Genomic DNA, 14929 nt, shown 5'->3' on the forward strand with positions numbered 1-14929 from the left:
GGTAGCCCAGTTACATTTTGATGGTAATTTGAGACTGTTTTCGGAAACTAGATCCTAAAGATATCCTTGAATTAAAAAGAGACTCAAAACACTTAACGAACAGCTATAAGACAACTGTAGACTTACTGTAAAGTTATGTCCTCTACTGTACAAAATTTTGCTTTCTATTTCCCATAACTCATATCAAAATAATTCCCAAAATGTATATTTGTGGCAGGTGGCTTCTGTTCAGTAAAGGAGGAAAACAACCTCATAGTTCTTATGAGTTTTGCAAAATATACCTGCTTACTATTTTAAAGAAATAAAAGGACTATACCAAAAATAAAACCCCACAAAACCCAACTCTACCAATTATCAAATTTTCTAATGCATCCTTGTACCCTCAGTTGGTTCAAGAGTGAAGACAGCAGCTTTCATTTCAAAGATAAGATGAGGCCAAACATGTTTTCTGAAGCTCCAGTTGTAGGTGGGTCCAAAGTTGAATTCAATTTCTCTTTAAGGAGATAAATATAAAACCTAAATCTATCTAGTATTCTCTATACACTTTTTGTCTTCTTATATGTTTCCTTTATTTTTTAAAGGTCCACTTGCATCACCATTTTTTTAAATGTCATTTGGTAATAAAGCTGTAGTTATTCTTTCATTCTTCCTTACTTCCTTGGAGAAGTAAAATGAAAGGGCTGGACAATCTGACCTTTATGATCCCTTATATAAGTCTGTGATTATGGCATGACCATTAATGAACTACTTAATTGCCACTTCAATTAGAAGGAAAATACAGGCTGAGAGGAAGCACCTTCTGTTGGAACACAGATATCTCAAATGCACTTGCACCAAACTATAAAGCTGTTTCTTATGAAGCAAAATTTATGATAAGGTAATTTTAACTGTTTGGAACCCATACAAGGATAGTTATTCTCTAACTATAAGGCAGTATCATTTCAAGAGGAGGAACCCAAGAGCAGTAAAAGCCTTTATACCATCATAAAAAAAACAGGTATTTAGAACTATCATAGTCAGTCAGCTCAGGCTGCTATAACAAAATACCATTGTCTTAGTGGCTTAAACAACAGAAATTTATTTCTCACAATTCTGGAAGCTAGAATCTCCAAGAGCAATGTGCTGGCAAGGTAGGTTTCATTCTGAGGCCTCTACTCTGGCTTGCAGATGGCCACCATCTCTCTGTAAGGTCACATGACCTCTTCATTGTGTGTGCACAGGAAAAGAGAGAGAGCAAGCTCTCTGGTATCTCTTCTTATAAGGGCACTAATCCCATCATGAGAGTCCCACCCTCATGACCTCATCTAATCCTAATTACCTCCCCAAAGCCCCATCTTCAAATACCGCCACATTAGAGTTTAGGGCTTCAACATACACATTTGTGGGGGACATCAAAATTTGGTCCATAACGATCAGGTTACCTGCCAGCACAAACTTTTGTCATCTTTGCTAAGAGACACAGATTTAAAGGACTACGAGTCAATACATTGAATGCAATACGAAGTAAGAGTTGAACAGTAGAAGCATCTAATCTGAATAATTCCTTTTCACTGTGAAAAAAAAGTACCACCCCATCCCACCTCTGCCAATAAACTTGTTTTTTGCCCAGGCTGGCTATTTAAATGCCCTAATTCTTTACTCCACCTTGTCTATTTATGCACTAGCACTACAATCATTTCTGTGGTGAAATCGACTGAGAAAGTATTTTTTTTCCAAGTTGGCTTTAGTGTCTAAAGACCTCCCTTCAAAAAGTGAAAGTGCAGTGTTCAGGAGGCCTGTTTCATCACTAGACATGAATTACTCCACCCAGTTGGGACTGTGATGTCCTCGTATTAACTAAAGGTCCAGATTCAGCAGTACACTGTGGAAACAGTAAACTAAGGCACAAATTTTGTCATTGTTTGTCATCATGGTGCATCTGTTTTCCCACTTTCAGAAGGTACCAACTCTTAGGAAGACTTGAAGGGCAACTGCTATGGTCTGAATGTTCATGTCCCCCCAGAATTCATTTGTTGAAATCCTAACTCCTACGGTGACGGTATTGGTAGGTGAGGCCTTTGGAAGGTGCTTAGGTCATGAGTGCAGAGCCCTCATGAATGAAATGTGTTCTTATAAAAGAGGCCCCAGAGAGACCCTATGCCCCTTCCACCAAGCAAGGATACATGAAATCTACAGAAGAGACCCCTCACCCCACCATGATGGCACCCTGATCTCTGCCTTCCAGCCTCCAGAACTGTAAGAAAAATTTCTGTTGTTTATAAGCTACCCAGTCTGGTCTTTTGTTATAGCAGCCCAAGCAGACTAAAACAGTACTTCGTTTAAGAAACATTCCACAAAGCTCAGATTTCACAGAGCAAACTGTAAAATACAATTTTAGGATAGTAATATTGGGTATCTGGTTTTCTTAAAATTTCTAACTATAATTCAACACGATTTTGGATTCTGGTCATCTAAATACATATTTCTTGGTTTTGTTTTCTGTTTAAGAAACCACTGAACCACTGCTGACTCAGTGGTTTGTGCACAAAACTCTTCTTTATATTCTAGAATGGTCAGTTCAATAATCTCTGCCTCCAATGGTACCCCAAAACTTCTACAATAAAACAGAATAGATTTATTTTTACCCTTTTCAGTTATTTCAATCCCTGATGTGGTCACCAGTGGCCCCTTTCATTAATCATACAATATTATAAATTCACATACATTGGGACCACTGGAGCTACTTTGAGATAAGCAGATTTCAAATTAATTCATGCCTACTAATTTTGAGATCTGAGTTGAAGTTTCTTAGTCCTGTGTCACTCCACGGATATGACAATCATAATCAGTTTCTACACACAAAGTATGAGCAATTTAGAGATCTAAAATTAGTGTGTGCAAATTATTTAAATGAGTGCTGCATAAGAGATTAATCGGGCCACAGGAATGGCTAGAGTGTCTCAAATCCGAGTTCTCATTTATTTTCTTCTCTACTAATTGTCTAACCAAAGGTAGCACAAATTTCATTTAGTGAACTTATAGTACAGTGTTTTGTTTTTTTTTCAAACCTACAGTGATCTAGCCTCCATAGGTGAATTTAAACATTTTCGTCCATTTTCTGACTGAAGATTTTTTCAAGAGGAATGTGCAATAAAGTTTAGCATGCAGTGGAGAATTAATAAACATTGCTGATCAATAGGAACATGAACTAATGACTTTGTCTTGCTAATCCTATGTTTTAATCACTTGGTTTATGACTTCTACATACCCTTATTACATGTCCTTTTAGTCAAGCAAAGCCAGGGCAATTTTGAAGCTTACAATTTAGTTTCAGCTATTTTTACAAAATAGAAAACTTATGAAACTGTTTACCTGTCCTAAACACATAGGAAGAAAATCTAAACACAACCCCACAATCTGTGTCATTTACATATAATTTCTATTTTCATCCTTTTTAATACCATATTATAAAATAGAATTGCCTTTATTGACAAAGTTTAACTAACTGAATTTTGAGTGAGTGTTGGTTTCTGGCTTTATAATTGTTTTAACATTATAACTTTAAAAAAGGTGTTTTCTTATAACATCTCTAATTACCAAAGACCATTGTAAGATGCATTTTGGAGTTGTAAACCCAATAGCATGTATCAGTCATGTTTTAAATACTTAGTTGATGAATGAATCAAGGAGTCTTCCTCTTCCACATTCCAAGGAAGATTTCCAGTACTTAGTGGGCAGAATGGTTATAGCTCATAATCTCTACTGTTACATCAATGTCTAAGCCTGTATAAGGTTATACCTACATCTCAAGCAAGAAATGTTGATCTTCGCATAGTTTCCATAAAGAAAGGCAAGATCCAATGAGGCAGTGTGCAAACTGTATACCAGAACACGTGTAGTTGGATTGTGAAAGAACTTCAGGGTCAGATTTGGCTGATCACCTAGTAGGTGTTGGGAGGCACACCAACTTTCAATCCTAGCTAGGGTCAGAGAGCCTGTTCCTAGGTAGCACATATTTCCAAGCCCCATCACTGTTACCTTCCACCTCCTTTTAAAAACACATTTGCCATAAGTAAAGCCAACAAGACACTCAGAGAACCCAGGCATAAATGTTTATGCATTTGGCATTATTATACAAGTTTGGGAGAAAATAAAAAGTGAGTCAGAATTTAATTGAGGGTGTTTATATAACACAGCTGTACATGAGCAAGTATGTTACCACAACATTCTACATTTAGCTTTCTGGAGCCCAAGGCAGACTTAAGATCTAGAATGGGCCTCTTCTCTGGAAAATCCTTCTCAAGATCTTTTATCTTTATCAAAGAGGATTATTTCCACCTCCATCCCATAGCTCTTATGGGTGCTAGATAACACACGCCTACTCAAATAGGCTTCAGATATTTGGAATCTAGGCAAATGGGGCCTTAATTATTATTCGGTGGGCTTGAATTTTACTCTGCTAATTTTGAGTGAATGAAGAGCATTCAGGAAACTCTTGCCTGTTTCATTTTTGTAGTTTTCTTCTGTTTCTCCTTTCCGTTTCTTGAGCCCTGCCTTTCTTTTTATATCAGGCAAGAGATTCACTTAAAGTGAAGGAAGGGAATTGTGAGAGAGAGACTATTTCTGCCCTAATTTCAACTTCTGTGTTCAGATATACTTCCCTATGACCCACCACTTTAAGACTAATTTATGTTTTAGCTTCTTAGTGAATAGCCAATTTGTAGCTCATCAAAATACTCTCTCCTCCTCCAAGACATAAACTCTACTATGAAGTTCTCAGCTACAAGTGGCTTAGAGGAGAAACTGCCATTTCCTCCAAAACAGGCTGTTGCATACTCAAAACTAAACAGTATACAAACGTCTTGCGTTGAGTTCCTAATATTGGCGGAATATTTGTTCTCATTGTTGTTCTAGATACATGTGTTTGGTGAGTGAGGGGCGACAGAGGTGGAGATGGTGCTGTAGGCACCTGGTATAAACTTGCAAGCTGAACGCCACACAGAAAGTCCTAACAGGGCAGGCCGGGCAGCATTCTGGGTCCTGTAACACTGGATTCGGAAGCGAGTCTGCGGGAGTCTCATCCAGGGCTGGCGGCGTCCAGCCACCCTGGAGGCTTGCTGGCCGGAGGTCCTGGGCGGCACCGGCAGCGGCGCCTGGGCTCAGCACACATCATTCAGGGCTTTGCGGGCAAACTCGGACAGGATGAAGGGTGCCCGATGTACATCAGAGTTGTAGTATTTCAGCTGTATCTGTTCCACCTGCTTCTGCGTCAGGGGCTGCACGGGCTCCAGGAAGTTGGTGCTTGGATTTTTGCTGCACAGTATGAAGCCAATTTGGCAGCTGGGGTAGGTGGGGATGGTGCAGTAAGCGTAGCCGACCACCGGGAAGGGTGATTTGCAGAACTGCCGCATCACCTTGATGAGGTCCAGGTGCAGCCACTGACACTCGCCCTGGCAGCAGAGGATGCCACCCTTCTTCAGGGCCGTCTTCATGAGCCGGTAACAGGAATCCTTGAATAGACTCTCAGCAGGGCCCAGGGGGTCTGAGGAGTCAGTGATAATGACATCGAAAGCATCCTGGTTCTGTTTCATGAACTCAAAACCATTATCCACATGTAGGATGAGCTTTGAGCTCGAGTAGCCAACGGCCATGCCCGGCAGGAACTTCTTGGAGACTTGAACGACATCCTCGTCGATCTCGCACTGGACCACGGACTCCACGGAGGAATGCTTCACCACCTGCCGCAGGACACCCCCATCCCCGCCCCCGACGATCAGCACCTTGCGTGGATTGGGGTGGCTGCAGAGGGGCAAGTTGGCTATCATCTCCTGGTAGGAGAACTCGTCCCTCTCTGTGCACTGGACGACGCCATCCAACACCGGCACGTCGCCGTAGCTCTTACTGCGGAAGACAGGGATATCCTGATACCGCGAGCACTGATGGTGTAGCAGCTGCTCCGCCTGCAGCGACAGGGCCTGGCCGGGCCATGCGCTGCACGTCTAGCGGAACCAGATGGCGGCGGGGCCGTCGGGGCCGGGCTCCATGGCTGGCAGGCTGGCGGGCGGGCAGACTCGAGGCCGGAGCAGCGGGATTCCGGCCCGGGACTGCAGGTAGCGCAGAGCCGCAGCACAACGGGACCAGCCCCACCCAGCGCCAGCGCCAGCGCCTCGCCCTAACCCCGCCCGTGCCCTACCACCACCGACGGGGCGGAGCCTGCTGGCAGGAGCGAAACCCGAAACCTCTTTGCAGAGGCCTTTGGTATCTTTTTATCTCCTAGCCATTTCTTATCATTAACATTCTACCCCATGTCTCCAGATCACTGTGTCACTTCTGTGTGGCATAATCCCCTCCCAGCACTTCTGGGAACATCCACTAGAGACCACAAGCTGTGCTGTGCCCACTTACCAAGCAAACACATTTAATACAAAATTATAAAAATGAGGGCTTCCCTGGTGGTGCAGTGGTTGAGAGTCCACCTGCCGATGCAGGGGACACGGGTTCGTGCCCCGGTCCAGGAAGATCCCACATGCCGCGGAGCGGCTACGCCCGTGAGCCATGGCCGCTGAGCCTGCGCGTCCGGAGCCTGTGCTCCGCAACGGGAGAGGCCACAACAGTGAGAGACCCACGTACCGAAAAAAAAAAAAAAAAAAAAAAAAAAAAAAAAAAAAAATATATATATATATATATATATATATATATATATAAATGATATTTCATTACCAGAAAATATGCGTGTCCTAGAATAAAATTAGTTTTCACTATGAAGGAGGAAAGCCTTGTGAACTTCTGTTCCCCACTGCATAGCTTGACAAACTCAGCCAATGTCATGAAGACCAAATAGACCCAGGCCCATTTTGACCTGGACAGAGGAGTTTGCCAGGATTTGGGACTCTCAGTGTTAAAACTGGGGAAGTCTCCGGCAAACCACTGGGTTTGATCATCTGAAGACCAACTAAAAGTACTGGATAGCGCTACTGTCAAGAAAATCAAAGCCTCTTATCTGCTTTCTGCTGGAAGGTACCTTTCTCATTAAACTTGAAGTCACTGATGATTTCCTCTCTTACTATATAACATTGCTTCCTACCTGGTGCTACCACCTTCTCCACAAAGACAAAATTCTGTGTCCTCTAGTTTTCTTGTTATTGTGGTTGCTGTTTTGACAAAAATGATATGAATTTCTTTTGAAATTGTCACCTTAAAGATTCTCATGATAGTTTCTGGCATCATGGTACCATAATTCCATTTCCCCCTTCATCTCACCAATGAAAGCAGCTTGGGTTTTGCTGACTACCTCATGACACTTGCACGCGCATTACATTTATCTTGCCATCACAATAACAGATATTGTTCCCATTTCCTGATGAGAAAATAGAGGCTAAGTGGAATCAGGTGACTAGCATTGGTTGTAGAACTAGTCACAGGATAAGCCTACTCCGTATCATGGCCTTGGCTTTCCATATTAATAATGACTCTCCTTTTTCTAGACTATCTGTCAAATATGCCTAACACCTATAATCACAGAAGAAATGTGACCCAAAGCTTGTAGATTAAAAGATCTACTGGAAAATATTTTCTCAGCCCTGTCTTGTGCATAGCTTAGATAGCTTCATGGTTGACTTTTCTAATTACTCTCATGAGACCATAAAATCCAACTCTCTGACAGAATGCTATTGAGTTGCTTTCTTTTATTTTTACCTTGAATATGCCGTTTGTTTTAAATGTTCATGGCAAACATTACTCAGACCATAATATTTCAAAATATTTCCCATATTATTTCAAAATATTCCCATAATATTTCAAAAGAAAACCATATTCAGGAGCCTGAAAAATGAGGCAGGGAGAAATAGCAGTCCTGAATTTTCATTTTACTCAAAGTACTCCTGATCAAAGATTGAATTTCAGGACACCAGACCAAATAATTTTTCTTCAAAATTGAAGATAAAATCCTCTTTATTTTTCTTTTCTCTTTGCCATGCAAGGAAAAAAAAATATGTGCCAGTAATCCATAATTCACTTTATTGGAAGAAATTTCTTGGGAATTATATTCTAGAAATGGCTATAGTCTGGCAATTCTAGAATCTATACTAAAGAAGTCATTTCAAAGGAATTTTCCAAATAAAACCTTTTCACTTTGAAAAATGGCTCTGCTTTAGTCAAATTCACACAATGAAGGGAAAATAAAAGCCTAAAGTTAATTCTGTAAGAGTATAGGAATACATGCAAGCTTTGATACAAATTAATGGCATGGAATCAAAACACAAACTTGAACAGTTTATTGGGCAGAATATCTGCAAAGTTAAAGTATACACAGAGGCAGTAGTTATGAATGTGAAGAAAAATATCAAAACAAAGATCACTGAAAGACAGACTTATAGTTCAGCTTTAACTGCCTACAGGGAAGTTTTTATTTGAATTCAGTTCATCCTAGACGATTCCAAAATGGGAGTTCAGTGAACCCTAACTTACAAAGAGAACTGACAGCCAGTCAGGTACATTTCACTCCAGTCAGTTAGAGCTGATGTTGCCTTCATGGATTTATGGTACTCCCAGGGATCTGTCTATCTATCCAGCTCAGGCCAACTGTAGGGAAATTAGTATAAACAATATAGACTTCCAATCTACAGGTATAATGTATAAATGATTAACAACCTTAACCCCCTCAATTTTATTTCTTATATTGTAATACTTGTGTGGCTCAGATTTACATAACAGAACTATACAACGTTTGTTGTAAGAAACATGCATGTCCCTAACAATTCTCGTAATGTGCCTCTTTATTTAACACTGTTGCTTTAACATTTACAAACTATATGTTGTTCAAACTAGTATCCTATTAAACTGTAACTTTAAAAGTACAAAACATAACTTGCCATAATTTATAAATCAATGATTACCATTTGTATGGACAGTGCTTGGTAAACTGAATAAGATAAATAGGTGTTTAAACATCTACCTTTACACCTCTGGTACTTTATGATCAGTTTAGGAGGGAATGATATCACAATCACTTGTGAAATAGCGTCATCAAATCATTAAAGCCATCAGGTTCTAACATTCCCAGAAAAATGGCCTTATTAAAATAGACTGATGAACTATATTGTATCATGAACCTGGGTAGCCCCATTCTACATTTAACATATCCAAAAATATCATAGAGCTGAAAAGACATTCAAATGAAATAAATATATACTTTCCATTTGATTATTATAGTAATCTATCACATTGAAATAATGCAGTGTGTCCTATCAAAGCAAGGTTCCTGCTATACTTCAAAGACTATAGCTGAGACAGTAAAATACCCTTCATGTTTCACATATATTTCCTATCATCCACTAGGAACATCTATTTTTATAGGTTTACTTATATCTTTGGGGTAGAAGAGAGCAAAGTGGTATTATTAAAGTTGTAAGATTGTAAGAAAAGATTTGATGATTTTAACACAGTATTGAGAACTATTTATTGGTTCTTTTAAAAATTATATCTCTTCAACTGTTAATGATGCATACTGAACTACTTATGGATGAAATATGATGAATTTGCTTTAAAATATTCCAGACCAAAAAAAAAAAATGGGTGGGATAGATGAAGCAAGATTGGAAAGGTGTTAATAATCATGTAAATTGGGTGATAGTTACGTGGAATTGATTATATTATTCTACTTTTGTGTGTATGTGGAAATTTCTGTAATACAGTTTTTTAAATTATTATTATAATTCATCCTATCTTCATGGGACTTAACTCTAGTACGTGTGATTTAGTGATGTATATGAACTTTATGTAAAAACACCATGTTTTATTCTTTTCTAAATCCAAACATGAAAAAAACTGACCTGTAAATGATATGCTACCACAAATACAGAACTGCTGAAAGTGTAAAATCAGCAAGATTTTGTGAGACCGATTCTTGAAGTGATTTAACTGATGCCTTTATGTCTCAAAAGTAGTAGGAGAAACAAAGGATCAAATTTAGGCATAGGTTCCCTGATATGAATCAATCAACTATTTAGTTAGAAACACACTAGAGGCTGTAAAGCATACAATAAAATAGACAAGACATTGCCCCACCTGTCAAAAAGTTTCCAGATCAGCAGAAGAGACAACATTAGCACACACCAAACAGCAGATAGTTGAAAGCTGAAATGCATGGTCCAAGTAGTAATTATAAAGGAATTTATCAAAAGGAGAGTTTTGTGAAAGTCCCACATAAAAGATCAGAATTGAAACGGTCATTTTAAGATGGAAAACATTTGGGGACGCAGGATAAGATACTATGTTGCATGTAGAGAGTTCAACACAAGCGAAAACATTAAAAGTCAGCATGGTATGTAGATATTAAAGAGAGCACGTACCCTAGAGCAAGGGACACATGTAAAGGAATAATAATAATGACAACAGTAATAATAATAATAGCAGACATTCTGTGCAAGGCACTATTAATAATACCCCAATTTTGCAAATGAGGGAACAGGCACAGAGAGATTAAGAAATGTGCCCGAGGTCATAGAGTTTATATAATGATGGAGCAAGGTTTTGAACCCAGTCTAGTTTCAGGATACATGTGCTGACTCCCATGGCATACTACTCAGTAGGAAATAGGACTTGATAGGTAGTTTGGGAGCAGATAATAGAAGTCAGACAGAGGACTTTCCAATTGATGCTAACCATATTGGTGCCTGACAGGCAAATAACATGGGGACAGAATTGTGGCTGCACCATCCATTCATAGAGCTCATTTCTGATCCTAAAGCTGACTTCTCTCCATCTTCACTTCAAATAACCACTACTTTTATGGACTGTCCAAAATTGTTCAGCCTAGAAGTTGAGAGCTAACTTTTGCTCTCTCAAGTCAAAGAATCGTAAAAACGTGGCACTAAGTTTAAGCAACTTGGCTGAAAGCACATAACTTTGTGTTGGATCAAAGAACTAAAAATCCAAAGACTCTTGGTCTGAACCCCAGACTTCACATACAAATGTACACTTCTCTCAGAACTATAATTCCATAGGCTGAAACTAGAAGTGCATGTAACTGGATCTCAGCCATTTGTCTCACATCTAATGACACAATTTGGAAACTATTACATGATAATTCACAGCCTGTTGTGCTGGGTTTTGCACATCAAGCACATAAAAATAAATAGTGCAAATATTTCTCATAATTCTTTCCATTATTATTAAGCTCAATATACAAACCCCACTGTTTAACACTTGGAATAGATCCTGGGACCCAGAATAAAGGTATAGAATCTAAGATTATGATTATTAATAGTCTCCTCTCCTCATACTTTTCCTGTTGCCTCTGACCTTGACACCTGACTTGTTCTCAGACCTGTTGACTGAATTATGATTTTCACTCCTTTATTATCTATGAGAAGTATTAAGTTATCTTACCAAATCTCCCCACCTTTAAGTCCAGAATTAACTCTTGAGGAGTAGAAAGCTTTTACATTGTCATATAGGAATGACTTGCCTGAACTCAGGTCACCAACCATGTTGGTTGGCCCCAGACTTCCCTGGTTTGGGCACTGAAAGTCCTGCATTCAAGGAAAAGCCCTCTGTCCCAAGCAAACCAGAACAGCTGGTCACCCTAGTGTCTGGCACACTGTCTAAAATGTTAGAAAAAGCAGGTGGGCCTGTCTCCATAGAGCTATTTGTGTATCTATGAGTTGTTTGATGAAACAAAAGGAATATGTGCAGATGAAAAAAAAATAGAATAAAAAGTGAAACGCTCCCTCAGCCTTCTGGAGAGACATGTAATCCTAGCATGAGAACTCCTGCCACTTGGAAGAGAAGTGAGCCTTTTTCCTAAACCTGATATGATCTGTTGATAATCAGTTACAAGAAAGGTAAAAACACTTCCTAGTAACTCTTCAAGTTGCAGTAATGCTGCTAACGTGCTGTGCTGGGGAAGTAGGATACCAATTTACCTGAAAATCAAACTAGCTCTTAATTAAAACTAATCGTACAACACAGAATTTCTACATTGTAGTACACTGGCCCATGACCCAGTTTTCAGGAACTATAACAGTTTAGAAATGTTTTCTTTTATTGCAGCCGAAAACCCAGTATTAGCATTCAAGCAAAATGACTCACATTTATTATTAAGGTATTCTCTGAGAAAGTCACCGTTTTACTGAAAGCAAAGCAGGGCAAAAAGAGGAAGCTGGTATTTGAGTAAAACACCTTCTCCTTAGATCCTTACTGAGTGTGGTCATGGCTTCTCAACACACACTGTAGTCTCAAAAATACTTGAGAAAGGATCTGCGAGTAAGAGTTCCCCTTCAGAAAACTAAGGAACCATTTTCCCCTCTTATAGACACTATGTTTGTGGGACAGCCAGGGATGAAATGAATTTTACGTTAAAAACATCCAAAGATGTTTTGAAGACACTTCTCTTTTCTTTGAAGAGAAGTTGTTTGGAGGACCAAATGATACACAGGAAATGTATTTTAAAATTACATCTCATTGACAAAATATGATATGTGATTAATTATGCATTCTCTTAAGAAGTTCCCCAGCCCCACCGAATAGTTTGAAGGAGTCTAATGAAAATAAAAATCACACCAGTCAGAACTGGATTTTACATTGGAATTAATTTATTTGCTCACTATAATACAGGGAAGATGACAAGAGTAGTATATTTATAAAGAAAACCAAGCGGAGATAGTACATTTTATCATTACAGAACTTTCCTATAGAGCAAACACATTTGAGATTAAAAACTTAAATTATACATCACACTTTTGTAAATGCAGAGCAGAGGGTAAAAACAGAAAACCTGGTTACTTTCAGATTTGTATGTCAAAATGGAGAGTTGATGTGTATTGTTGAGGTTTCGTGAGAGGGCTGAGGTGATGGATAATTTTCTTAAGGGTATAAGAAAATCAACTGCTATACACATTCCCTTACAAAATTTCACTACAGATATACTGAGAATAGCAGTTGAAAACAAAACCAAGCAAACAAACAACCAGAAAAGCTAGGAAACAAAAAAGTGGAGGATGTGTGTGTGGGGGGGGAAGAGTTACTTTGTTTTTGATGAGTTGGTATTTTCATGTATTTGACAATGAAAGCTATTACTAATAGAACTTAATGTTCCCTTCTTGCACCCTGTGTGCAAAGGGCAGTACTGCTAGATAGGGCAGTATCCTCCATGGGGGAACCTGCCCTGTGGCCCTTCAAGGACAACAGAATCAGGAAAAGAACTTATTGTGCTCGCAATAGCAAGATAAAGGAAGGCTAGTACATCCAGAACCTGCTGGATATATGGCCTGGCTTTGTTGTTTTCAGTATGTCATATCACCAGTTTTGTTTTCCTTGCATGTGTCTTTAACACTGACTTGAAAGTTAGGGACCTGGGTTTTAAGTCTTGACTCTGACACTAACCGGCTATCTAATCTTAGGCAAGCCGTTTCACCTCTCAGAGACTTGGACAAGAATAGTCACCAGATGACCCCTATGGGCATCATTCAGTGACTTAAAGTCAAAGTCAAAAGTGAAGGCAGGGCTTCCCTGGTGGCGCAGTGGTTGAGAGTCTGCCTGCTGATGCAGGGGACACGGGTTCATGCCCCAGTCCGGCAAGATCCCACATGCCACGGAGCGGCTGGGCTCGTGAGCCATGGCCGCTGAGCCTGCACGTCTGGAGCCTGTGCTCCGCAACGGGAGAGGCCACAACAGTGAGAGGCCCCGCATACCGCAAAAAAAAAAAAAAGAAGGCAATTTTTTGAACAATGTTATCTTAGATCAAATCACCCCAACTGTTCCAAGGTATACTGAGAGGCCATATAGAAAAGTATTTATTCATGTGGCTCTAGAACCAAACTGTCCAGATCCATACCCTTCTTATTACCTGTGTGATCTGTAGCAAATTTCTTCTCTGTGCCCCCAGCTCCTGATCTATAAAAACAAGAATGATAATAGAACCTAGCCCACAGGGTTATTATGAGGATTCACTGAAATAAGTCACATACAACCCTGAGAGCACTGCCTGTTTAATTCTAATACAGTCAGGAAGAATTACTGAATTAATTAAGCTAGCTCCTCTCCGGTAGAAGATGAGTTCAAGGGCACACATGGACGAGTGAGGCTTTTTTATTTTTTTAACTTCTTTATTGGAGTACAATTGCTTTACAATTGTGTTTTAGTTTCTGCTGTATCACAAAGTGAACCAGCTATACATATACATATATCCCCACATTCCCCCCCTCTTGCATCTCCTTCCCACCCTCCCTAACCCACCCCTCTAGGTGGTAACGAAGCACCGAGTTGATCTCCCTGTGCCATGTGCTGCTTTCCAGTAGCTATCTATTTTACATTTGGTAGTACATATATATGTCCATGGCACTCTCTCACTTTGTCCCAGCTTACCCTTCCCCCTTCCCGTGTCCTCAAGTCCATTCTCTACTTCAGCATCTTTATTCCTGTCCTGCTCCTAGGTTCGTCAAAACCATTTGTTTTTTGTTTTTTTGTTTTTTTTAGACTCCATATATATGTGTTACCATACTGTATTTGTTTTTCTCTTTCTGACTTACTTGACACTGTATGACAGACTCTAGGTCCATCCACCTCACTACAAATAACTCAATTCTGTTTCTTTTTATGGCTGAGTAATATTCCATTGTATATAGATGCCACATCTTCTTTATCCAGTAATCTGTCAGTGGACACTTAGGTTGCTTCCATGTCCTGGCTATTGTAAATAGTGCTACAATGAACATTGTGGTACATGACTCTTTTTGAATTATGGTTTTCTCAGGGTATATACCCAGTAGTGGGATTGCTGGGTCGTATGGTAGTTCTATTGTTAGATTTTTAAGGAACCTCCATACTGTTCTCCATAGTGGCTGTACCAATTTACATTCCCACCAACAGTGCAAGAGGGTTCCCTTTTCTCCACACCCTCTCCACCATTTACTGTTGTAGACTTTTTGATGATGGCCATTCTGACCTGTGT

The 14929-nt window shown here is 39.6% G+C and overlaps 1 long non-coding RNA gene and 1 pseudogene across 4 annotated transcripts in view; both read right to left on the reverse strand.

The window, feature by feature from the left end:
* Nucleotides 1–14929, reverse strand: part of LOC307180738 — a 734518-nt gene that overhangs the window by 483948 nt on the left and 235641 nt on the right. The window lies entirely within an intron of this gene.
* LOC307180803 (spermidine synthase-like) lies at nt 4843–6198 on the reverse strand (annotated as a pseudogene). The gene has a single exon. The product of its transcript is annotated as a spermidine synthase-like (transcript).

Source organism: Stenella coeruleoalba (assembly GCF_951394435.1).
Source record: "Stenella coeruleoalba genome assembly, chromosome: X".
NCBI lineage: Eukaryota > Metazoa > Chordata > Mammalia > Artiodactyla > Delphinidae > Stenella > Stenella coeruleoalba.